This window comes from Polistes fuscatus, unplaced genomic scaffold (genome assembly GCF_010416935.1).
Source record: "Polistes fuscatus isolate 324 unplaced genomic scaffold, CU_Pfus_HIC Scaffold18, whole genome shotgun sequence".
NCBI classification, from domain to species: domain Eukaryota; kingdom Metazoa; phylum Arthropoda; class Insecta; order Hymenoptera; family Vespidae; genus Polistes; species Polistes fuscatus.
Genome location: NW_025113086.1, coordinates 2,618,512 through 2,645,595, shown reverse-complemented (window position 1 = coordinate 2,645,595; position 27,084 = coordinate 2,618,512). Strand labels below are relative to the sequence as shown.

General features: G+C 30.2%; 1 protein-coding gene across 4 annotated transcripts in view; it reads left to right on the top strand.

Annotated features, from left to right (window-relative positions):
* The window catches only part of LOC122515538 (voltage-dependent L-type calcium channel subunit beta-2), a 72,177-nt gene that overhangs the window by 2,404 nt on the left and 42,689 nt on the right, over window positions 1-27,084 (top strand). The window lies entirely within an intron of this gene.

Here is a 27,084-nt window from a genome sequence, read left to right as displayed (position 1 = left end):
TGTGCGTGCTGTTTTTCACGTGTGCGAGTGTTACCTGATTTTTATTCGTGGTAATTAATATATCGTTTTTCTTCGAATACGAATATCCAAATATATATTTATAGAAAAACGATATTAATAATAATAATAATAAAAGGAGTAGAAAAAGAAGGAAACAGTAGAGAGTACTCTTTAAAATGTATAGTTTATGTCACCGGTATAGTCACTTATCTCTCTTCCGGAGGAGGATAAAATTATCGATAATGGAAGTCGTTTCCATTATCCGAACTATCCAAAGTAAAAGCTTGTACGTGCGTGTGGAAGTTATTAAGCACGATATTCTCTCTCTCTCTCTCTCTCTCTCTTTCTCACACATACATACACACATACCAACGCATCCTATTTTTATACGTATACGTATTTAAAGCGAAGTTTGAGTTATCTTAAAAGCATGTTGGCAAGATATTTTGAGTAAAAGTATTAATACAAAAACAAACGTGCGCGTATACACACACACATACATAAATAATATTATAATGTATGTGTACGTATGTATTGTTATATTAATTTACAAATAATTTCATGACTTTTGTTTCATTTTTCTTACTTACAATTAATAAAGTTATTATAATGTTAAATATAATATACTAATTATATATATATTATTGTTATTATTATATAAATAATAGTATTAATAATATATAATTGTTAATGAAATATTTAAGAATTACTATATTTCTTTTTATACTTTTACACACAAATATTTATTTATTTATTAAATTATTTATTAGATTATTTCGGAAATTAATTTACCGATAACCCAAACTTCATTCCTAACCTCAAAATCATTTAAAATTCCAACAAAAGACGTTTCAAATTCATACGTACGTTAATTAAACTCCTCCTTTAATTATACCTGTACAAAATGAGATGAGATAAAGGGAGGGGAGGTAAATCATGCGAATTCGGCAAGAATACCATAGTTGGTTCGTGGTATTCGTGATTTTAATCTCATTTAGTCGGTGTTGTTAATTACCATCGAAGGAACGTAAACGACGTGTAACGATGAAATAAAAAAAAGCATCAAGTTTTTGAATTACAAAAGTTAGGGTAGAGAAAGGGAAAGCAAAAGGGGGGTGAGAAGGGAGTGAGAAGGGAGTGAGAAGGGGTGAGAGGGGGTGAGAAGGGAGTGAGAAGGGGGTGAGAAGGGGGTGAGAAGGAAAAAATGTATTTCTCTGACACATACATTCGTGACAACGTGTGATTATTCGTTCGAGTCAAATTCCAATATTAAAAGATCGAATCCAATAAAATAACGATATTATTAAAGTAGATATTTTTTATAATTATCCATAATAAGCATGTTGACGTGAATGAGAAATATGATTCAATAATTATTAACCGCAATCATTCATCGAGTCAGATATCAAATTTAACATTTGACGACGTATTATAAAAAAAAAAGATTAGAAATATTTCAGTATTATTATATATTTCAATCATTTTCTAGTTAACAATTATCTGAGTAATAAAAATCCACAATTTCCATGCAATTATACGAAAATTATGTCCTGAATTTATAAAAATTCATAGAGTAATATGTATATTTGTCAATGATAATACGATTTAGGTTAAATATGAAGTATAAGAAAATCTTTTTCTGGAAAATCAATTGCAAACATTTATATATCGAATTTACGATTAAAGAAAAAAAATATTGTTCATTTATATTGTATTAAAAATGTATGAATAATTATTGATCAGAATTTATAATATAGGAAAATAATATATAAGTATGAAAAGAGAGTACGTGCGAATGTGTGTCGAGTATGCGAAGGTGTCGTATGTTCCTGTTCCCTCTGCAGGGTAGTGGGTCTACTACAGCAGACCCGGTTCCAGCAAATATAGGTCAGTGTATAAGCCGGTAGGAGCAAAAGATCAGGCAGAAAGACTTTAGCTGGTAGCTTGCTTGCTTCTCTTCTTCTTCTTCTTTTTCTTTTATTTGTTATATTCTTTTTGTTTTTATTTTGATTCTTCTTTTTCTTCTTCTTCTACTTCTTCTTCTTCTTCTTCTTCTTAGAGTAGAATCACGTTTAACCATCGTCCTGTCCACCACAACATCACGTTCCTCTTTTGATACTTGGAAGGGAAGACTTGCTAACGGCCAAACGAGTTTGCGAGCTTGTTCATTATGTTTGTATTGGTAATAGAAAAAAGATAGATGATGTTGGTATTGGTATATAATGGTAATAGAATGAAATTGCAATTGTTTTTATTTTTGGAGGTTAGAAATTTCATTCGTTATTATTCATTGGGGTTTGAAGAATTGTTTTTAATAAGTTTTAATATTTGATCAATTCGTCGATTGTTTATTTCATCTAATTGTAAGTCAATTATTGTTTATTCATTGTGCATTGGTATCGGTATTGGTAATAGAACGAAATTGCAATTGTTTTTATTTTTGGAGGTTAGAAATTTCATTCGTTATTATTCATCGGGGTTTGAAGAATTGTTTTTAATAAGTTTTAATATTGGATTAATTCGTCGATTGTTCATTTCATCTAATTGTAAGTCAATTATCGTTTGTTCATTGTGCATTGGTATATAATGGTAATAGAATGAAATTACAATTGTTTTTATTTTTGGTTTATTTGGAGGTTAGAAATTTCATTCGTTATTATTCATCGGGGTTTGAAGAATTGTTTTTAATAAGTTTTAATATTTGATCAATTCGTCGATTGTTTATTTCATCTAATTGTAAGTCAATTATCGTTTGTTCATTGTGCATTGGTATTGCTATTGGTAATAGAACGAAATTGCAATTGTTTTTAGAAAAAATAATAAACGTATAGACGTGTAAAAATATTATTATTCATTTGAATTGATATTTAATCGGAAATTTGTATTCCTAACAATAATTTAACTTTCCTATAATAATTACACACGAACAAAGTCATTATTTCATCAATCTTAAAAAATAAATGTAAAAAATATTCGAAAATATTGTAATCAAAATCCTCCATTCCATTTCCTAACCTAACATTTTCTTTACCGAAATATCAGTCATACTTTTAACAATCCCATTGTTGCAATAATTCCCCAATCGATTAAATTATTCAAAGAAAAGAGAAAAGAAAAGAAATAACACGAAAAAAGAAAGAAAACAAGAGAAGTAAAACTTTAATTCGTAGAATAAAACACGTATTGCACAGAAAATGAGAGAAAAAAACGCACGTTTTACATTATCTAAATTTCTCGGTAAGATCTGCAGACAACAGTTACCGTAGATATTCTTAGGATCCTTTAAACACGTTTCTCGAGCGATCACTATCTCTCTCACTCACTCACTCACTCACTCTCACTCTCACTCTCACTCTCTCTTTCTCTGTTTCACTTTTTTTTGGGCACACCTTAAAACCGCGTCTGCTGGGCTGGTATCCTTACATTATCCTTCCTCCACCTAGTGCATGTTTCTTTGACGATCAGACGTCCCCCAAGCAGAAGGGACGGTACACCTGCGGAATTAGTCGCGAAAAAGGCCCCCCCCTTGTCCCCCCCGTTCCTTCCTTCCCCCCCTTATCCTCATATTTCTTTTTTCTTTTCAAATTACTGAATTATTATTATTATTATTATTCTTGGAATAAACCCCGTTGCTGAGTGTCGTTTGCTTAAGGAAAGAAAGAAAGGAAGGATGAAATAAAAAGAAATTTTTGTTAAAAGAGAAAGAGAGAAAGAGAGAGAATAGAAGATGATACATTAGGAAGTTAGTATCTTTTTCTATCTTTTATATTCCGTAATATGAAGATGGGGAACACGTGCGCTTGTCTTTTGCACCTGATCGAACTTCCGACACTTAATTGGGCTAAGATTCGTATGCCCATTGTTCACCATAATCGCGTGTTACACGCGAAGCTAATACTTTTCTTTGTTTCTTTTTTCTTGTTTTGTTTTGTTTGGTTTTTTTTTCATATATGGGTTAGTTAAATCGTAGATCGAAAGAATATTATTATTTTGTTTTATTGTTAAAAATAGAACATTTGTTTGTATTATCGATAAATTTGTATCGAATGTTTTGTTTTGAGACAGTTAGTTTTGTTTTAGAAATGATAGAGGAAGTAATTTAATTATTTAAATATTTTTTATATTTATTATTTAAATATTTAAGCAATTTAATTATCTAATATAATTCCTCGTTTATATTTTAAGATAAATAAAAATGAATATGAGAATCAATAAGAGAGTTAAGAAGCTTTCGTGAGTATAAAATTTTCGTGACAAGTAACCTCTCGACGTTTCCTCGACGTTTTTATTTTTTTTTTTTTCTTCTAAGAAGATCGATCGATCTTCTCTCGAGAACGGTTTGGTTAAAAGAAAATAAACAAAATTTCTCATGTTAAAATGAAATAATAATAATAATAATAATAATAATAATAATACGCAGACATGCTAAAAGTATTTAATAAAATCAAACAAATTATATTGCTAATTGATCTTTTATATCTCGTTAGAAATTCAATTTTATTAATAAATTTTTATGAAAAAATACAAATTCCAATTATTATTATTAAAAACAACGATGACAATTATAATGAAAAATATAATAATAAATATAATATATATAATAAATAAATATAATAAATAAAAATATAAATAATCATAGAATCATATTTTTATTATTATTATTATTATTATTATTATTATTGAAATATTATATTATATTTGAAGACGTAGGTGAGATAAAATTCGAATAAAATTGTATAAAGGGTTTTTTTTTTCTTCAATCAATATATATGCACGTTTCTAGTATCGATAACGAGCACTCGACTTATCTCTCTCTCTAAAATATTTTTTATTGCATTTATATTCATAATAATAAAAATAAAATATAAATCTCCGATTTATCAATATATTTTCTTTTCTTTTTTCAAATATAACGATCTGACAATAATCATCCAACGTGAAATTGGTTTTCTTATGAAATTAATTCTGTTACTTCAACGATCTCATTCATATACACATAGAAATAAAGTATATTTAATTATAAGTTGAATAGAATATTTCTATTAGATATTCTTATAAAAAATATCTTACATTTTCCTCAACTCAATTAATAAAAATGATAGAAAAATAAAATGAACGACTTTGATGAATTAATCCAATCGATAGAAATGAGTATTTGCAAAAATGAACGACAACAACTAAAACGTTTTAACAGAACGCGCGAAACTGTTTCATATATATGTATATGTGTATGCGTGTATGTGTTACTCAAGGTGTATTTGATATGTGCATTGAGATAGAACATTTTTTATGGTCACCTTATAACGATCGACTTACATTAGTTGAGATTACTAATGATTTCCAAATGCATAAGTACAAAATAAAAAGTATATTAAATAAATGTGAACGTGTATGAATATAAGTAAACATATGAATGTAATCATGTGTATGTAGATTGAATATTGTGGTACTGGAACTATTAGTAATCAAGTATCGTATCAAGGATATCGGTCGTAACGATCGAACATTCACTTCCGTATACTCGACAATTTTATTTCCAATTATCGTTAAATACATGTAAATATATATGTATGTATGTGTACGTGTATGTTATTAATCTATATAATGTTTATAGGATTTTGGTCAATTTAAAATATATGTTTAAGTTTGAATAATATTTGAATCCTTGACAAAATCCTAACCAAACTTTTCAACCCTCAACATTTTAGACAATAACTTTTTTTAAATAAATAAATATTACTTTTGTTTATTTCGTTTAATAATAAGTAAGAAAAAAATCTCTATTAAGTATATAGAATCATATATTTATATATTTATTTATATATTTATTTAATAAGTATATATATGTTCTAGCTATAAAGGTAAATTCCTTCTTTATCGGCATATTAATTGGAATAACTATAATATAATTACTTGCATTTGTATAATTGCGTTTACTCATTGAAAAAGAATTACGATGAACTATTATAAAATTGCAAGGAAAATGTGTCTCTTAATAAAAATATTAATAAATATATTAACAAAAAATAATGATCGAAATTAAAAAACAAAGAGAAGTTGTCGCAAACGATAAGAAAATATTAAAACAAATAAAAAATAATATTAAATTTAATATTTAAAAGAATATTACATCATTGAATATAAAACGAATACACTTCACATGTATTCTGATCATTATCTGATTATAAAAATAAAACGTTCCAATGTATTCTCTTAAAAAAATGAAATAAAAATTCTTAAATAATTAACAAAAATAATAATAATAATAATAAATAGACAGATATATAGACAAATCGATTAGGATTCACGTTTGAAATAAATGTATACAATGATATACGAAAAAAAATAGAACAAAATTAACAATAACAATAATAATAATAAAAATAATAAAACAATATAAAAAGACTGTACGTTTATATTCACGTGTGAACGAGGGGATCGGATGAAAACGAGCCGTGACAAGAGGATAGATAGAGATAAAAAGAAAACCAAAGATAAAAAAAGGGCGAGAGAAAGAAAGGATAAGAAATATATAAAAAAAAAAAAAACAAAAAAAAATATAAAACATAAAAAGAGAGAGAGAGAGAGAAAGATAGATAGATAGATATTAAAAAAGTTAGAAAAGGATAGTAAAGGATGCATATAGGGGGGATCCTTACGTAAAATATCGCACACCCGTCTGCAGGATGCTCAGCCGAATATTATTTCGCCTCGTAAGGATCCTGATGAGCGTCGGCCAAGGGATTATTTAATGACACGATCTTCTTTCTTTCTCTCTCTTTCACATACACACACACATACATATATTACATATATGCATATATGTCTATTCAGGTATAAAAGGTAAGTGAAGCGAAGGTTGGGCAACTTCTCTCAGGTATTTTTGAGAGCTTCTTATGTTAGAGTGGTCCCTTTTGATTGCAATACTTGTAACCATAATGCATTTGTATTAATAACTATTTTAACATTCTTTTTTCCTCTCTCTCTCTCTCTCTCTCTCTATTTTTTATTATTAATCTAAAAACTTTTGCGTGCAAATTTAAGATATTGCTATTTCACCAATAATTCACACACACATACACACATACATAATAATTCACATACGCATAATACATTCGTTTATACTTTTATTAGAATATTATTAATTATTTTAACATTTCTTTTCTCTCTCTATCTCTCTCTCTTTCTCTTTTTGATTATTAAATTAAAAATTTTGCAGGAACAATTTGTTTGCGGAAGTTGAAAATATTGTTCCGCCATTTTTTTTCTGATTGCAGTTTCTTTTTCGTTTCTAACCTCAAAATTTTGTCGAATAGTTTTTCCTAGAGGTTTAAAATATTTCTCTTATCGTTTGTCCAATATATAATTCATTCATTTATACTTTTATTATAGTATTATTAACTATTTTACTATTTCTTTTTTTGTTTAGTTTTATTTTTTGTAATTAACCTAGAAATTTTGTCAGACAATTTTTTGCGGGAGTTTAAAAATATATTGTTCTATCATTTTTTTTTTTTCCGATTCTCTCGTACAACCAATTCACACATTCGTTTACTTTTATTTGATATTTCGCGCGTATGATATTAAATAAATTACAAATATTTGTTTTTATATAAATATAAAACAAACACATTGATTTCTATATGATTTTAGAAAAGTCGTCGAACAACATTTTATCCGAATAAAAATGATTTATTTTCTAATATATATATATATGCAAACCAGTATGAAAATATATTCATAACTTATTTTTTATTTATTTCTCGTTTATGAGATAAGATTATTACAAATTAGTAATCCAGTTGGACATTGCTAATTCAATAACGTTCTATGCTTTCACCCACGCAAATCTCACCAACCATTTATTTTCATTTCTCTCTTTCTCTCTCTCTCTCTCCGTTTCTCTTTCTTTTTCTTTTTTACGTAGTCCAAAGTTCGATACGATTCGATACCAAACAAGAACTCGATAGAAACAACAAAAGTATACGTATCAGAAAATTATTTATTACACATGAATCGGATTAGCCGGTTACGATGATATCATGCAAGAAATTTATCTCGTTTTTTTTACGAAGCTTGGTAAAAAAAAAAAAAACAAGGGTACGGAGAGATAGAGAGAGGTCGGAGGGGGTGGTAGTGGGATAGAAGTGGCTTGGGTCGAGCTATTTTCTTTTTAATCGATATAATTTATTAATGAATATTTAAATGCCCCGAAGAGATATAAATGTTACAATTCGTTTCACTTTGGAAACTGTTCGTTTAACATTTGACAGTAAATACTACTACGTTTGTAAAACCACCCCCTCCCCCCTCCTCCTACTCAGAATCTTGTCATAGGATTTTGCAATATCGGAAACGGCCGATTAAATTCGTTGAAAAGTTAAATATATTAATTTATGCTGTATATATATATATATAAATAAATTTATGCATCTCGTATATATAATATCCGTCCGAGTTTAATGTCGATAAAATGCGCCATTATTTTGTTGATGATATTTCAAAATGTTCGTTATTGATTGACAAGTTAAAATAGTTACACGTTATACTACCTCGTATTTAGATTTACGAATAATATTACTTAACTTTCTTTTTTTTCATCACGTTCTATTTATTATATATAATTGTATAGATTAAATTTATCTACGCGTGGTTCTATATGTGTATATGTGTGAGCATGCTGTGAACAGGTTTTCCGAGCATTGAAAATGTATTTTTTTTTATCTTCAAGAAAAATCTCTCTTGTCTCTGTTATTTACTTCATTATAAGGGATTTATTTCGAGTATTTGAGTACCCGAGTATACGTGATTCATGGTATAATTCATTTTGGAAAAGGAATGTTGATTGGAAAAAAGAAAACATTAAAATATTCCCGAATGAGAAGAAAATGTTGTGAAAATATTTCAAAGATGTAATTTTGATCGAAATTTGAAAACATTTTACTCGAGCATCATAAAACTAAGTATGGTTGTACTTAAAATACTTTAGTATTTGTGTGTAATTAGTAAAAGAAGTTTTGAAGGAAGGGAAGGGGAGGTTAATGTTCCTAAAGTTTCATCTTAGTTAGTCCAAGTTTGAAAATAATGGTTTAATCTTTTGTAATAGTTGGAACCTTCGGGGGAAGGAAGGAAGGGGAGGGGGAGAGAACAGGTAAAACTATACCGTAAATGTATACCTGACAGAGAAGAGTTGCTTTGATTTATGCGTTTTTCAAAGAAGTGTCAAGTGCATCAGACATGTTTCCTGGAAAGGGAAGAGTACGTTCTTGAGTTGTAGATAAATGTAGTGCACACAGTATTATAAGACTACAGGTATTTTACAAAACTATTATGTTGAACCGTCATTATAAAATACTTAAAAAAAAAAAACCAAAAAAAAAAAGGAATATAAGAATAAATGATCGTACATATTTCCATCTCGTATATTTTACATAAGAGTTGTGAATATATTTTATTTATAAATTTAATTATATCATAATGATAAACATTAGTAACGTAGAATATAAAAAGTAAAACTATAAAGAATTCTATGAAATATTTTTCCGATAAAACGTGTACGATATGATGTATAATATAAGGTGGTGTAATAATTTAAGATTAAAATTAATCGATGACTAAATATTTGGAGGTTAGGAACAATTTGGCGGGAAGCATGATAAATGCAAACGACAATAAGTTAATTATTAGTAACGTAGAATAAAAAAACGAACAATAAAGAATTCCATTAAATACTTTTCTAATAAAAGTATCGCGTATATCGTATAATATAAAAGGTAGTGTAATAGTTTAAGGTTGAAAATTGGTTGGTGACTAGTCTTTGGAGGTTAGATAGCTTAGAAGCAATTTGGCGGGTAGTAACGAAGGGCCTGCGAAAACAAAGGATCGTCCTCGCCGTACCGGCCAATTGTTGCATTATTCATGTGTTTCTAGCAAGAAGCGGTCGTAAGGCTTGCTCAGGGTTTGAGACTTTCAACTTCCAACTACTACTACTACTACAACTACACCAACCAACTCAAACTACTACTCCTCCTAGTCGTTTCTTCGTCTTGGTCGTCGTTTTAAACCTCCTCCACCTCTTTCTTCTTCCTTGTAGTTGCCTTCCCGAGCCTCTTTCTCTCCCTTCAAAATTCATTTTGTTCCCCTTGGGTGCCTTAGACGCACCATTAGTCCGCTTCGAAGTATGGCGCTTGACTCTTCTCTACCAGCTACTACCTCGATTACGAACCGAACTAGAAGACCTTCGGGATCCAAACTAGTCCTGATCTCTCCTCCCTTTTCTCTCCCTACTTTCCCATTCCTCTTTCATCACTAACTCTCCCTTCCTTCCTTCCTTTCCCTCCACCCTTCTTCCCTTCTTTCTCTTCATCTTACCCCCTATCATACACCTTACTCCTATCCCGTGTTGCTGTTTTACAACCTTTCATGTTGTGTGTATTACTATCTTCTTTATATCGATTTTTGTAAATTAATCTATTATTTAATTTATCTTTCTTACTATTAACATAGACAATGTTACTTAATATTATTTTATTTTATTCAATATATTTATTATTGTTTAATCTTATGGGTGTGGCATCGTTTAGGTATATGTTTTATACGTTTCAAATTATTTCTCTTTACTTTAAAATAATTGAAACAAATATTTATGAAAGTATATATATATATAAGGATAAATGAGAAATTTATTTATTACGAAATCTAATATCACGGGAAGGATAAAATCGTTTTAAATAATATTTGAAATATCATTGGATTTAATAAAAGAAAAAATATAGTTTCATATAAAACGAGTTACAGGAATTTAATAATTCAACAAAAGTAAGCATTGCTTATAGTGTTCTGATAAATGTGTTAGAATTTTGATTTATTATCTTATAAATAGATAAAAATGTTCATAAATTAATTCATATATTCCTTTCATTTTCCAATCAAATAAAATCGTTAGTATATATATATAGAGAATATTTAACTAAACTGGTATACCCTAGATTTATATCAAGTTTAATGTTGAAATTGATATTAACTGGTTGTTTCTAGATCGACATTCCACCGATCAGTTTGAAATTAATTAATAAGACTAAGACAAATTTTTTTGTTACCCTATCGTATACCATTCGTTGATAAATATGGAATAGTTTTGTCTTTTTATATCATTCTCATTTCTTTTGACATTCTCTCTGGACATAGGAGAAGTAACCCCACTTCCAAGAAAACGCGAGTACAGGAGAAACAACCGTGAAGGGACAAACACAGCAAAAAGAATATACGTTCCTCCTCCTCCTCCTCTTCCTCTTCTTCGTTGGCATCTCGATCACCTAGGATCACAAGGAGGATCCTACCATTCCGATTTTAACTCTTCTGATACCTATCTTTTCCTTTTTCTTCTTCTTTTTTCTTCTCATTCTAGCCCCCTCTCCTCATTTACCTCCTTTTGTATTATTTTTGTTCCTCATGATGAGAAACTTTTGAGATTCTCATAAAAAAGTATTAACCTTATTCTACATTTTGTTTTTTATTTTATCTTCAGGTAATAGATAGACAAAATAGAGTAAATCAATAGAAAATAGTAATACTAATATTTTGGGGAATAGGAAGAATGTGTGTGATATTATTTAGAAGTTTTATTTTATTATTTTAAAGGATATATGATTTAATAAATCAGAACAAATTAGTATTACTACACCTTGTGATATTATTTAGTAATTGTAATCAATTCTTTTAAAGTATACAAGATTTAATAAATCAGAACAAATTGGTATTACTACACCCTGTGATATTATTTAGTAATTGTAATCAATTCTTTTAAAGTATACAAGATTTTATATACCAGAACATATTGGTTCTACTTATACCCTGTGGTATTGTTTAGAAATTTTAAATAATTATTTTAAAGTATACAAGATTTGATAAATCAGAGTAAATTGGTTTTACTAATATCAGAGAATAGAAACACTATGTGATGCAAGATTTAATAAATCAGAACAAATTGGTATTACTACAACCTGTGATATTATTTAGTAATTGTAATCAATTCTTTTAAAGTATACAAGATTTGATAAATCAGAGTAATTTGGTTTTATTACATCCTGTGATATTGTTTAGTAACTGTAATGAATTCTTTTAAAGTATATAAGATTTGATAAATCAGAAAAAATTGGTATTACTACACCCTGTGATATTATTTAGTAATTGTAATCAATTCTTTTAAAGTATACAAGATTTGATAAGTCAGAACAAATTGGTATTACTACACCTTGTGATATTATTTAGTAATTGTAATCAATTCTTTTAAAGTATACAAGATTTGATAAATCAGAGTAACTTGGTTTTACTACATCCTGTGATATTGTTTAGTAACTGTAATCAATTCTTTTAAAGTATACAAGATTTGATACATCAGAAAACATTGGTTCTACTTATACCCTGTGGTATTGTTTAGAAATTTTATATAATTATTTTAAAGTATACAAGATTTGATAAATCAGAGTAAATTAGTTTTACTAATATCAGAGAATAGGAACACTATGTGATGCAAGATTTAATAAATCAGAACAAATTGGTATTAATACAACCTGTGGTATTATTTAGTAATTGTAATCAATTCTTTTAAAGTATACAAGATTTGATAAATCAGAGTAACTTGGTTTTACTACATCCTGTGATATTGTTTAGTAACTGTAATTAATTCTTTTATAGTATACAAGATTTGATACATCAGAAAACATTGGTTCTACTTATACCCTGTGGTATTGTTTAGAAATTTAATATAATTATTTTGAAGTATACAAGATTTTATAAATCAGAGTAAATTAGTTTTACTAATATCAGAGAATAGGATCACTATGTGATGCAAGATTTAATAAATCAAAATAAATTGGTTTTACTAACATCAGAGAATAGGAACACTCTGTGATATTTCTAACTAATTTTATTTAATTACTTGAAAGTATACAAGATATAATAAATCAGAACAAATTGCTTTTACTACTAGACCTTCTGATATTGTTTAAAAACTTCAATCAATTATTTCAAAGTATACAAAATTGAATAAATCAAAGTAAATGAATTTTCTTAATATTGAAGATTGAAAGTCGTTGTTTAACATCTTTAATTATTCATTTACAATGAAACAAAGTGAAGTATGAAAGTATTGATGTAGGTCGTGTTGGAAAAGAGGACAAGCTGTCCCCTTTAAGTTCCTAGATAGCAGATTGCACTGGCGAACGAACGCTTCTCGTTTCGATCGAGCGAACATACATACAGAAAGAGAGTGGTGATGGGAGGTGAGGGCAGAGGGTTGGGAAAAGAAATAAAAGAAAAAGAATAAGAAAGATAGATAGATACATACATACATAAAAAAGAAAAAAGAGAGTAAATCTATGAAAGAAAAAGCAGTAAACCCTCAAGTTCCATAGACCAGTGGAATTCAGCCAAATGTTAGAGTAGTATTTGAATTTGGCTTATCGATTATGTACTCAAGAATCAGACTATAAATCCATTCTCAGACTGACAAAAGAAAGGATTATTAGAATTTTATTTAGACTACTATTTACTTTCAATATTTTCTTTTAGGTTAAACAATGTTCACTGTATTTGGAATGAATTGTATTTGATTATTTGTTTTATCTGTGATTCTTTTAACCTTATTTAATAATTTAAATTCTTTTTTTCTTGCTTATTATTTTATAATATTGTTTATAATTATTTTAAGTTTGAGTAGAATTTAATTAAAAAGATTTTCATTTATGTTTTAAGAATTTGCACTCTTGCTTATAATTGTTTGACTTTAGTTTTATTGTCTGCATTATTATAATGATTCAAACAACACATTACATTGTTTTTATGAATTGAATAAAAATATTCATACTTAGCAGCACATACATACATAGTGATCTAATTATAAAACTTCATGTACCTCTGAATCAGTATTTCTATAATTTATCAAATATTTATTTAAAATTATTTGTATCATTTTGAATATATTATATAATATTATATAATATATAATATTGAATATATATAATAAATGCATCAATATAACTTATCAGTGACCTGTTCAAACAGAAAAGAAAATGTCTGACCTGTTATAACAGTAGATCATCATTTTCACGATTCAAAGGAGTGGTCTTAAGTATCGTACGATTTATAACAATACCAATCAGAAAATCGTGAATCTAAAGATTCCTTTAACAAGACATTTGATGATTTCAAAGGTTACTATTATCCTTCAATTTTATATTCAATCTCTATATACTCTTACAGTAATCATTTTCTCATACTTCATACTTCATACTTCATACTTCATACTTCATCTAAAACTTGTTCTTTTCTATCATTCATTTCAAACTACAATCAAAACTAAATAGAAAATAGTTAAAGTTGATCTTCTATTGATCACCTGGGTGGTGGTGGGGGGTTGGGGAAATGTGTTACGAAACAATAGGATAACTTGTTAGGGTGAACCAAAAGTTCACCAGTGCATTTATTCTTTTGTTTCAGATATATTTTTCAAGTGAATAAAATTACTTTATATATGCGAGTGAACTTTTGTTTCATCCTGATATTACATGAAGTTATAAAAATAAAATAAAAAGAAAGTTACGTTATTGTTCTTCTATAATTCTTAATCTAAAATTTCAACTATTAATTGGTTAAAAAAACTAGTTAAAAGTTGTTCTTAGAATGAATGTTTGTTGATTATCGAACGGTTAAACTCGAAGAGTACAAAATTAGGAAATGAGATACACGCAGAATTCGATTAAACGAATTCATGAATATGTTAAGACGCAGCTGTCTATCGTATATTTTCTTTCTCACTCATTCGCACACTCATATACACACGTAAATACACGTACACACATACACGTACTTGTGTACGGATATATAAATTATTCGTGCTTGTTTACTTGAAATAAATTTGTAGGATATAACTTTCTAATAAAAATTAATGACGTTTTAAATTTCATTAACGAACCGAAACGTTGGAATATTAATTAATTCTTAATCGATCGATGAAAACATTTTTTTGAGGTTAACTGTTTTGCGAATTCTTGAGAAAAATTGTTCGAATAGATTTTTCTATAATGCGCAAATTCATGAAACATTATAGTTCATATATTGCTTTTAAGTCCGAGTAAAAAGAATCATTTTGGACGGTGACGTCACGCAAACGGGGAATGCGGTCAGTCCGGATAGGGGGCCCCAAAAAGCCGATAGTCCTAGAAGTACCTGAAGAAGAAGAAGAAGAAGAAGGAGAAGGAGAAGAAGATACGATTAAAATGTTTGCACCGTGGTTAAACAACGTTTCTTAAATTTTTCCTTCTGAACATTTTTAACGAGATAACAATTAATTGTTATTACAAATATCAGAATCCTTGTCTAATAATAACATCATATCAATCGTGAAGATTATTTTTTTTACCCATAAATTGACTGTAACAATAAAAAAAGAATTACAATAAACGATCAATGAATTTTCGTTAAATATTTCGTCGTTTATTGCAAAATTTTTGCAAATTTTTATCTATTGAAAGAAAAAAATAACTTATTATAATAATAATAATTATAATAATAATAATAATAAATAATAATAAAATTGAAAATCATAACGATATTGTTTCCTTTATTATTTTCTATTAATAATACACAATAATAAAAATACACGCGACTGTTGAATAAATTATTAAACTTGAGAAAGAGAACTAGCGTGCCGATATAAGAAAAGAAAAGAGAAGAATTTGGAGGATTACAAATTCGGAAGGATTTTTTTTTGTCGGTATTAGAAAGCAAGAAGAAAAAGAAGAAAAAGAATAAGAAGAAGAATAAAGAGAAGGAAAAAAAGGAAGATTAGAAACACATGAAGAATCTTCCGGCACATATCGAGCGTCTTAATCCGATAGAAGAGGAGGACGATGTAAAAGTGGCTTTAAGGGACGCCCTTGTCGGAGCTTATTAAGTACTTAGAAGGGCATAAGGGACCAAAACGCGTAGCTGCTTTGGATCCCATTTAACCGTGCTCGAATTACCTACCTCGTTGGTGAACTACGTTAAGAAATACGTTCGAGATGAAACGGATAGGGAATTTTTAAGGAAGTGTGGTGGGGTGGGTAGGGGCAAAGGGGTGGAGAAAGAAAAATATAGAAAAGGATAGGAGATAGGAGTATGGACGAATATCGGTTTAAGAAAATTAATAGGCGGAAACACAACGTTCTTTAGCGGTTCGTAATTCGGTCCTTTCGTAAATTTTAATAATAATCCTTTTTTTTCCCCAGGTGCTATATATATGTGTGTGTTTAATTTGGATTCGTTGGTAACACCATGAATAAGACAGGCACACGTGCCAATGATTTTTTTTCTATCAAACTTTTATTGATTTAATAATAAGGTTTTTTTAATATTAAATAATTCGAAATATAAAAAATATTTGATATTAATTGAACTAAATGATTAAAATTACTTTTCATTGATTATTTATTAAATGTTTAAAGCTTATTTTAATGAGATTAAAAATATAGTTTATGGTGTTAGATGCAAAATATTACAATAAGATTTCGTTTAATTGTTAATAAATAGTGACAGTTAAATATTGAAACAAATTATCGAAGCATAATTCATAATGCACATAAGTATAATAAAAACATGGATAAAGGCTAATCAACAGGGGGCACGCGCCACTGACTCTGAAAAGCAACCCTTCATCCGTTTATATTCTCAGGTTTCCACACCACAAACGACTATCTCGACCCCCTTGGGTGAGACCACTAGTTTTCTTTTTCCTTTTATCTATGGGATTTTTCTCTATCACTTCATTTTCTATAACCAAACGATCTCTCGTATCTTTCAAATTTTTCTAACATCTTTTCTTTGGATTGACAAAACAATAAATACACGTGTTATCAAATTTTTATATTGAATACTTAAAATTCGTTATTTTTTTAATTTAATTCTTTTTTTTTAAATATCAAATTTAGAAAAAAATTTTATTGTTTTTTTTACTCTTGCGATTAATACACGACGATTTGAATATATTTTATACGAATTGATTAAATAAATTATTTCTTTATTATATATATATAATTATTTATATTAATATTATTTAAATATTAGATTTATGTTTTATTACCGATAAAACAAATATCGAAAATTATGAAAATTTATTTGAAAATTTCGCCACACAACTGAGCAATATTTTTTGAAACAAAGACTTATAAATATCCTACATCTATAATCTCAAAGAAACAATAATATACTTAAACAAAAAAAAATGATGTCTACGCGAGTATCCTAATTATTTCCGAAAAAACAAAACTATGTCGCAAATCATTACGAAATCAAAGACTCAAAAAGACATTAATTCGAAACGAATAGGAAATAGGGTCGTAGAATATTGAAGAAAAAAAAAAGAAAAAAGAAAGAAAAAAATAAGCAACGAAATAAAAATATAAGAAGAAGAAGAAGAAGAAGAAGAAATTGTCGGATGGAACAAAGATGGAACGTAGACGAGTTAGGCTACTACCTACAAAGGTAGTTTATAACCAAGTGAGTTAGAGTTCTAAGCTAGGCAACTACTTTCATAGTTTACCAACCATAATACCTTCTCGTACCTACATAAATCTACGAGTCTCAATATCCCGAAGGCAAGGCACAAGAGATGAATACACACACACACACACACACACACACACATATATAAATACATACATATTACCCGTATAACGATCCAAGTTACTATATTGGATAAAACGTGTACACGTACGTGTATGTGTGTACATGTATTAATGTATGTAAGTGTTAGTCAAAAAAAAGGTAATTTCATCTTCTCCCCGAATCTTCTTCTTGCGGTCCTCTTCCTTCTCTCGCATACCATCCGGTACTCTTTGTTTCTTTCTCTCAACGTTTTAACCTAGCCGCCACGTTTATACCTGAAATCATTCTCTCTCTCTCTCTTTCTCTCAGTGATACATAATTTTTCTTCTCCAATGATCGCGATCTACCTGAATATCATTCTTTTTTCCATTTGGAACATTTATTTTCATTTTATTTATTCCTTACTTTAGTTCTATTAAAAAAATAACAAAAATAAAAAAACATAACCTAAAAATTCATTAACAAATTTCTCCAATTTCATCGAAGATTCATAATTCATCATATTCCCTTGTTGTCCAAAAAGAAGAAGAAAATTTGTATTTAAAAAGAAAGAAAAAAAACAAAACGTCTCTAAATGTTCTTTACCTTTTTGCTTTTATTTTTCTTTTGGAATAGAACATCTGCGAAAATAGGATTACCCGAAATGAACGTTTGCCCGGTAGCTATAGACGTTCTTATAAGAAGGGTGGTGCGAATATTATATGGAATGGGAAACTGCGATGGGGGTGGGGTGGGGTGGGGTGGGGTGGGGAGAACGCACCAGGAGGAGGTTAAAGAGGGTAGCTTTACGCAGAACTAGCATTGGTCTGTTGGAACAATAGAAAGTTGAAACTAGAAGAGGGCGGGATAGAATAGACACTGAAGACCAGTAATTTGTTCGTCCATCAGATGGCGCCTGCGTGACCGACTAACATTATAAAGAAGTTTAAAGTCTATTCGAAAATTCAAATCCCAAAAGTGCGGATTCGTAACTAAACCACATACACACATACATACACATACACACTCACATATATATATATATATAAGAGAAACGTTATATACCTAGCGGCTGTTTTTCTACCAAACCGTTTTGATTATACTCATTACCCTTCCCTCTTACCCCCCCCACACCCGTTCTATTCTTTTATCTTCCTTTCTAACCTATATCCTCATCACTTCTTCCTCCCCCCTGCCCACCTCCTTTCTTTCCAATTCTAAAACTGATCGAAGAATAAGAACGAACGAACAAAATGGTCCTTCCGAACTTTCTACATCTTTTTCTTTTTTTTTTTTGTTATTATTATTCTTCCCGGAAATCGCGTGGATACCCCTCTCTTTATGGGGATTTCTTTTTTTTTTTTTTTTCTATTTCGTTTTTCGTTTAGATAGACATATGCATAACGTGTCGTTTCTTTTTTGTTTTTTTTTGTTTTTTTACTTCAATTTTTAGTTGCAACGTTGGAACTTTTCGATGATAACAATAACACAGCTTTTTTGTTCTCTCTTATATATAGTATAGGAATAATAATTTTATATAAAAAGTTAGATAAGATAAACACCTAACACTCTTACTCTCTCTCTCTCTCTTTTTTTTTTTTTGCTTTTTCGATTTAATCTATACTCGTCACGCTCGTCATATTTTCTTATCGATGATTCGCGCTTAGTATCGCGTTGCTTTGATAACGTTCAACGTATTTCCTGATTCTGAATTTGGTTGCATCACCAAAGGGCGGGGGAAGGGGGAGGGGAAGGAAGACTTCTCCACTCTACGTTATTTTTGAATAAGATTTAATCAAAATTCGTAACCGACAATTAGTTAGAACGGTGTTTAAATAATATTTAAATAATATTTAAACGACGTTTGGGCTTTTTCAATTACCGTATAAAATAATTATTAGTGTTTTCACGATCCGGAATAATTTATAACCGTTCACGTAATTACAATCAAAACCCAGTCATTAATTCCGGTCTTTAAATACATTAATATTAGTTATTTGCATATAAAAAAAATCTATCGCAATTTTTGTATAATTAAAATTTCTATAAATAAATTATTAACGTAATACAGCAACAGCAATAAACAACAACAACAACAACAACAACAACATCAAAATCAACAACAAGAAAACCAACAGTTACAGCAACAGCAACTGCAGTAGCAGTAACAGCAGTAACAGCAGCAGCACACGTAACCAGTTTTGGTTAAAATAAATGGTCGAACAATTTCGTCGAGACTTGCAACATAGTAATAGCAATTATAGTCACTTTTGCCCCGTCTCATTTGCGATTGTAATTAAGATCGGCCCGGCTCGTGAACGCGAATGCAATCGAGCGTGCACCGATCGTAAACGATTGCACCAGGTCTCTCGTTTGGTTCGGGTGCGAGATACGCTTTCATTGCGGTGCTAATGCGACTAACTACCTCGCACGACCTGACATCGAAACCACAGTAAGATCGAAAGATCCTTTCTCCGATCGATTACTCGTTTAATCATCTCTCAACAAAAATTTATTCGAATTTTGTTTACCCCCCTGCATCCTCTTCCACAAACTTTTCACGACTTACTGTTATTTGAGATAATTCAAAATGATTTCTTTTTGTTTTGTTTTTAAATCAAACGTGATTTAAAGTGATTAAAAAACACATAAGTGTGTGTATATGTCTTTATGTGTGTGTATGGCTTGATTTTTAGTCAATTTTTTCTAACTTTCTATAGTTTTTCGTAATCTCATATGATTCGTCAAGAAATAGACACGCCCACTTTTCATTTAACCTATAACGTGAGGGCGAACTACCGCAGCGTTTTGTGATTCGTTAAAAAATTACGCGCTTAAAAATACATCAAATGAAACATTATTCATTAATAAATGAAATAATATATTTTATTCGCTATACGATTGGCTAAAATCTTATTTTGTATTAGAATATATTGCAATAATTAAACAAATATTAATTTATTATATTATTAGAATATATATTGCAATAATTAAACAAATATTAATTTATTTAAAACCTATCAATTTTAAGTTCACAAAATTTTATAAAAATCGATAATATATGTATAATATATATATATGTATGTACGAAATACCAACAATCGATAAAGAAAATCGATTTTTATCTTGCGATGATAGGTTAGGATTCAAAAAAAAAAATATATATATCAATCCATAATTAATATCTGTTAAACAAAAGAGAAAAATCCTGAATAATTTGAAATTCGTCTCGGTTATAAATAATCGATTTTTGTGTGTAACCTCGTGACACGTGTAAAAAAGAAAAAAAAAAGAAAAAAGAAGAAAAAGTTTCAGCAATAATAATGGATCCTACGTGCCTTTCCTAAATATTTCCTTTAAGTTTGGGTTGGTTTGGCTCGTTTGGAAAATAAGGAGAGAAGGAAGTTTCCTTAGACATCTTTTGCGATAATCTACCAACAGGGGTGGCACGTCACGTAGAGAGGTTAGGTGTACATCGGATAGCAAACTCGTTGCGTGACTACTACTCTCTTCTCGCGGGTTCTTTCCTCCCTTCCCTCCCTCTTTCACCCTTCTCCCTTTCCCTTCATCTTCCCTTTGCGATACTCCTGAATATATATATATGTATATATGTACATATTTCTTTCTCGAGTAAAACGATCGCACGTGGATGCAGTCGCAAAATGAACTGCCCCTGATACGATCTATCTCACATTTTCTTTTCGATATTTACGAAGATTCATTCGTTCGTTCGTTCGTTCTTTCGTTCGAAAAGAATAAGAATAAGAGAATAAAAAAAAAATGGAGAGAAAAAAATTCCACGAGATGGAATAGGATTTTCTACGAGATATGCAGATTTTTGTGTTTTTTTTTTCTTTTGGTTCGTAAATTTCGATCATTTTCAGGCTCGTAAAAATAAAATGCGCATAACGCAACGATAATTTTTCCTTTTTTTTTTTTGATTTATTTCGTTGCTTACAATCGAGCTTATATTTTCTTTTCGTTGGGCTCGTTCTCGTGAAATTTTTGCGCAGGTTTTTGTTTTCTTTTTTTTAGGGAGGGGTTTTTTTCTTCTTTCTATCTTCACCGATGCAAGGATCATATATATATAAACGTAAATGTTTGTAAAATTGACACCGATCCTGCGGAACTTAGGCGCGCATCGAAAAATGCGTGGGTGAATATCCATAAGAACTTGTAATACTAAACGTCGAACCATCTGCATCGATGTTTTTTTTCTATCTCCCTCTCTCGTGATAAACTTCTACAAATTTTTCTTTCTTATTCTTGCCCGAAAATAAAAAATATATAAAAACGTAAAATATTTTCTACTTATTTTTGTATGATAAATTCGTTTGCGAAAATATTATTTATAGGTTATGTCACATTGAAACGTAATATTCGTAATAAGAATTTGATCCTGGAAATTAATTTTTGCCCTTTTTTTTCCCCTTCTTCTTCTTCGTCTTCTTTTAATAAGAAAATAAAATTTCAAGTGTGTTAGATAAAAAAAAAAAAGAAAAGAATAAAAAGTTGCGTATCAAGATACGTGTAAAAGAATTTTCGTATACTTTTTATGTATCAATGTGTACATGTGTTATTTTAAACTCTTAACTCACAATATGTCTGCTGCCCTAACCAATAACCTTAAAATACACAGTCGTTATTTCGCGTTAACCACATGTTGCGAGAGTGTTTCTTCAATTCCAGTTGTGACACCCTTGAGAGTCTCTACTTTCAAAATTCATTCTTTTGTTATTTCATCTTTCTTTTCTCAACCGATTTCTAAAAGTGATTGGACTAAATTTGTAGAATGCAAAAAAAGAACCAAACACACATACGCACACGCACATACATACATACATATAAACACGTTATATATTTGAAGTGTATTCTAAAATATATTTCTAATTATTGTTTATAGTTAATTGTTTATTTTAACAATTATTCGATTTATTTAGAAAATATATTTTATTATATTCGAAATATTTTTCCATTTGTTTAGGTTATGTCGTAATTTTCATATAATTTCGTTTCTTATATGTATATTTTCTCATTAAATATTTTATTATTTCTAAATATATGTACATATTTCTCTTTTGAAATTAAATTTAAATCAAAAAATTATGCAAGCCACGTATAAAACGTTGCACCGGTGCAATCTCTAATGTAATGAGACGAACGTGCGTGTCAGCTGCTATAAAATGGCTAAGGGACACCCTACATATTTGTACAAGTACGTGATATGCGTGTGTGTGTGTGTGCATGTGTATGCATTGTCAGTGACAATTTTTTTTTTTAAGGATACCACCACCACCATCACCACCACCATCATCACCACCATAAGAAGAAAACGAATACTTTCGTGTTCTGCGAGAGAAAAGACTTCCACCCGATCTTTTCGATAACGAGCTCGTTTTCGTTTCTTCGCCCTTAAGGGTATAAACGCGTACTAATACACACAAGAGAAACATTGTAAATTTTTCTCTCTTGATAACGTGTGATTTTCGCGTCAAAATAAATTGAACGAATTGAACGTCAATTTTTAACACGTGTCACAAATTATTATTTCATTATTTTTCTAATTAATTTTAATCTTAAACAATATTTATCGGTAACGATTATTTTAACTTTAATTTAATGAAAATATATCGACTCGTATCTGATCAAAAATTAAAAGTACAAAAAAAGAAATAAAATAATAAAAATCAATAATAATAATTAAAAAAATTTAAATACATGACTTGTATTATATAAATTATTGCAATACATTATTCGTAATAATAATAATAACTCCATTATTAATTATAAAACAAAATTACGGATCGGTGCAACCCTTTGATTAAAATCCCCCACTCCAACACTCACCCTCCGAAAAATATACCCCAATCAGGTATCGTATTTTTAGCTGAAAAAGAAAAAAGAACGAGCGGCGAAAAGAAAACAAAAAAAAAAAAAAGAAAAAAAAGGTACCAACGTAAATATACCTGCATTTAAATAAAAAAAAAAAAACGCGAAAAAACAAAAGAACGAAAGAAACAAATAAAAAAGAAATTCTATTCTCGCCGATAATATTCAAGGGTGAAGGTAAAAATTTGACTTTGCTGTAGCGCGTGCGGCATCCTATATTCGTATGTATATTTACATGTACGATACAATGGTGGTGGTGGTGGTGGTGGGGGTGGATGGTGGATGGTGGTGGAGAACAGTGGAGGAGGGGAGGGGATGGATGGTAACCAGACGAATAGAAAGAAACGAAAGTTTATACAAGAAAGAAAGAAAGAAAGAAAGAAAGAAGGAAAGAAATAAATAGAAGTAGCAGATGAGAAGGAATAAAGAGAAGGAATAAAAATATGCGTGCGCGCCTGAGCGCGCGCGCGCGCGCGCACACGTCTATGCGCGTATTAGTGAGAAAGGACGATCGTTGGGACCAAAAGTGACGAGGGTATGATCGCTTTAATATCTACCAGCAGGTATATATTCTCACTTGCTTAACCCCCTTCCCCCTTCCCCACCCCCGTACCCCCTTTCCTGCCCCCCAATCTTCTACCATGTTCCCGTACTCGCTCACTCGCTCTCCGGTTTTTACCCCCTCCTCTCATCTTTCTTCCATTTCTTTATTCGTTTGATTTTTGTTTCCCTTTCTTTCTTGTTTGCTCGCTAGCTAGCTCGCTCGCTCGTTTTCCATCTCACTCTTTTCGTCTGGTACATTTTTATTTTTATGTTCATTTCTTTTTTCCTTCTTCTTCTTCTTTTTCTTTTTCTTTTTCTTCTTAACTCCTCCCATCTCGCTCATTTATAACGACTATAGATCGAATGTGTCGGTACAAGGCTCACACCCCGACCCACCGAATTTGGGTAATGCTTGTCTGGGAAATTCTGACCACGCGGAAAGCAAGCCCTTAAAAACTTCCACCGAAATGGATGGAAGGGAGATAGAAATACCGATAGAATACTTGGAGATCGGTTGAGATAGATAAATATGCTGCGCTCTTGCTTTTTACTTGGATTTCTTTTTTTTCCCTTTGTTTTGTTTCTTTTTCTATGATCCCTCTCTCTCTCTCTCACTCACTCTCTCTCCTTATACCCCGTCGGAACAGATATTTACTGGTAACCGTGTCTCTCTATACCTTTTCCTTTTTTTCTTTTTTTCTTTTACCCTCTTACTTACTTCCTCCCATCTTTTCTTATGTTATAATATATATCGGGGATTTGGGGATAATGTTCCTTCGTAATTTCTATGCATAATTCAAACGACGTGTTTTCTCTCTTTTCTAATGGTTTTCGAAGAATATTTTCAATGGGGGGTGGTAGGGTGTGCGAACGATTTCTTTTCTTAACGTTGCAAGTTTTTCGTCTCGTTTCGTTTCTTTTCTTACCAATTTATTCGGATGGTTGGTCAGAATTAGGCACAATTTTTGAGATAAACTTTTCGAACATGATCGATAATTTTACAATGATATGATCGTTTTGATATTGATTCAATTTTGTGTTAATAAAAATTTATTGACGTTACTTTGAATCGTACTCGGTGCATCTAACTAATACACCCTCGTAATAACTATGACTGGTGTATGAGAGTTAGAGTGAGAAAGAGAGTGGAGAATGGAAAAAAAAGATGATGGAATCGACGAAGCATATCCTTTCAAAAAGAGAGAGAGAGGGAGAGAAAAGAACAGGACCTCCGGGATAACGATTCAGAACGATGACTTGGCAAATTTTGAACACTTCGAGAAAATAAAAGCATGAATGTTAGGGGATGGAGTGGGATAGGTGAGATTTAAGAAAGAAGATGACTAGATGGATGGATGGATGGATGGGTAGGTGAATGTGGATGGGATATACGTGATAGCTACACAATATTATATTTTAGTTGAAATTATTTTTACCATAATTTTTTACATTGAATATCAATTTTTAATATTCGTGATAATCGAGCAGTTACATTGAAAATATATTAAATTAAAAAAACAAACACATTTTCACATGATTAGTGGTTATCCCATAAATTTCTTTTACAAAATTAAAACTAATATTGATAATCGTTGCAAACCTAACCTCGAAGAAAAGTTTCATCGGAAAACGGAAAAAGGATTGATTGTAAGTAATATAAAAATTATTTATAAAATTAGAACAACTATAAGATCGTTATTTTTCGAATAACCAATACATTTTCCAAATAAAAATTGATTACCTTAACCTAAAAACCTAACCTCAAAGAAAAACCTAACCTCAAAGAAAAACCTAACCAAACGAAACGTAACGATTACGGGTAACCTAAAAATTACACAAACTACTAATATAATCATTATTTTTTCGAACAATCCTAAGACTCGCAATCCCCACAAAATCTTTATAAATAATATCCCACGAAAGAAAAGAAAATAAAACAAAAAAAGAAACGAAACAAAAAATAACCGCCGATAATCTAAAAAGGAAAAAAATAAGATAGTTACGCCAATGGGTAAATAAATAAAACCCTCGGTGAGAGGGATGCATAAGCGTAATATCTTTGAAGAAAAAAAAAAAAGGTACGAAGAACCGGAGGTAGAAGAAGTATCGGTACGAAGACGAAGGATCTGGGAGGAGGAAAAGAAGAAGAAGAAGAAGAAGAGTAAGGGCAAGGGAAATGGCGGCAATGGGGTGACGAGGTTAGGAGGGAAAGGGACGAGGAGGGTTAGTACAAAATTGTAGTTGGAGTGAGATAGTGACGTCGGGTAGAAATAAATAAATAGCGGACCGATGGTGTATCCCTTGAGTTAGGCGTCGTCATGGGTCCTTTGTCCAATAGGCCGTGCGGCGTCTCAGAAACCTGGCATTAGGATTAGCTACGGCGTACTCACACGCACACATAAGCATACACATAGACGTACACATACACATTTCAAAGTCAAGTTTTCGAATGTGCGTGAGTGAGCATGAGCAAGTAGAAGTAGTTAGGAGGTTGGGCTGGTACAAAGAGAAGAAAAAAGAAGAAGAAGAAAAAGAAAAAAAAGGAAAACATAAAAATTCAGAGAGAAATAAAAAGAAAATGTAGGAAGGGCACGCACAGGACTCACTCATTCTCTTTTTCTCTCACTCGCAGGATTATTCCTTTAGCCGTTTACAGTATCCTCCTTTTTTTTCCCGCGTTTTCTTATTTCTTATTTCTACTTCTACTACTTCTATTTCTTTTTTTTTCTATTTTATTTTTTTTCTCTCTCTATCGTCTATTTTTTTTCTCTCTTCCCTTTTTTTTCTATCTTCGGAATAGAAATAAGGGAAGAAGAGGATCTCTCATGTATCTTCGAAGGATCTACGCGTATTTTCACTTAGCAACTTACAAGACACTGGCCACTGTTGATGTAACTCACCAATGAGAAAGAAAGAGAGAGAGAGTTTGGGAGGGGGAGAGTGGGAGTGAGAGGTTTGGATCATTAGTACCTCGATGGTCGTCTCTCTACAAGTACGTTCCCTATCTAAAAGTACCATACTTTTTTG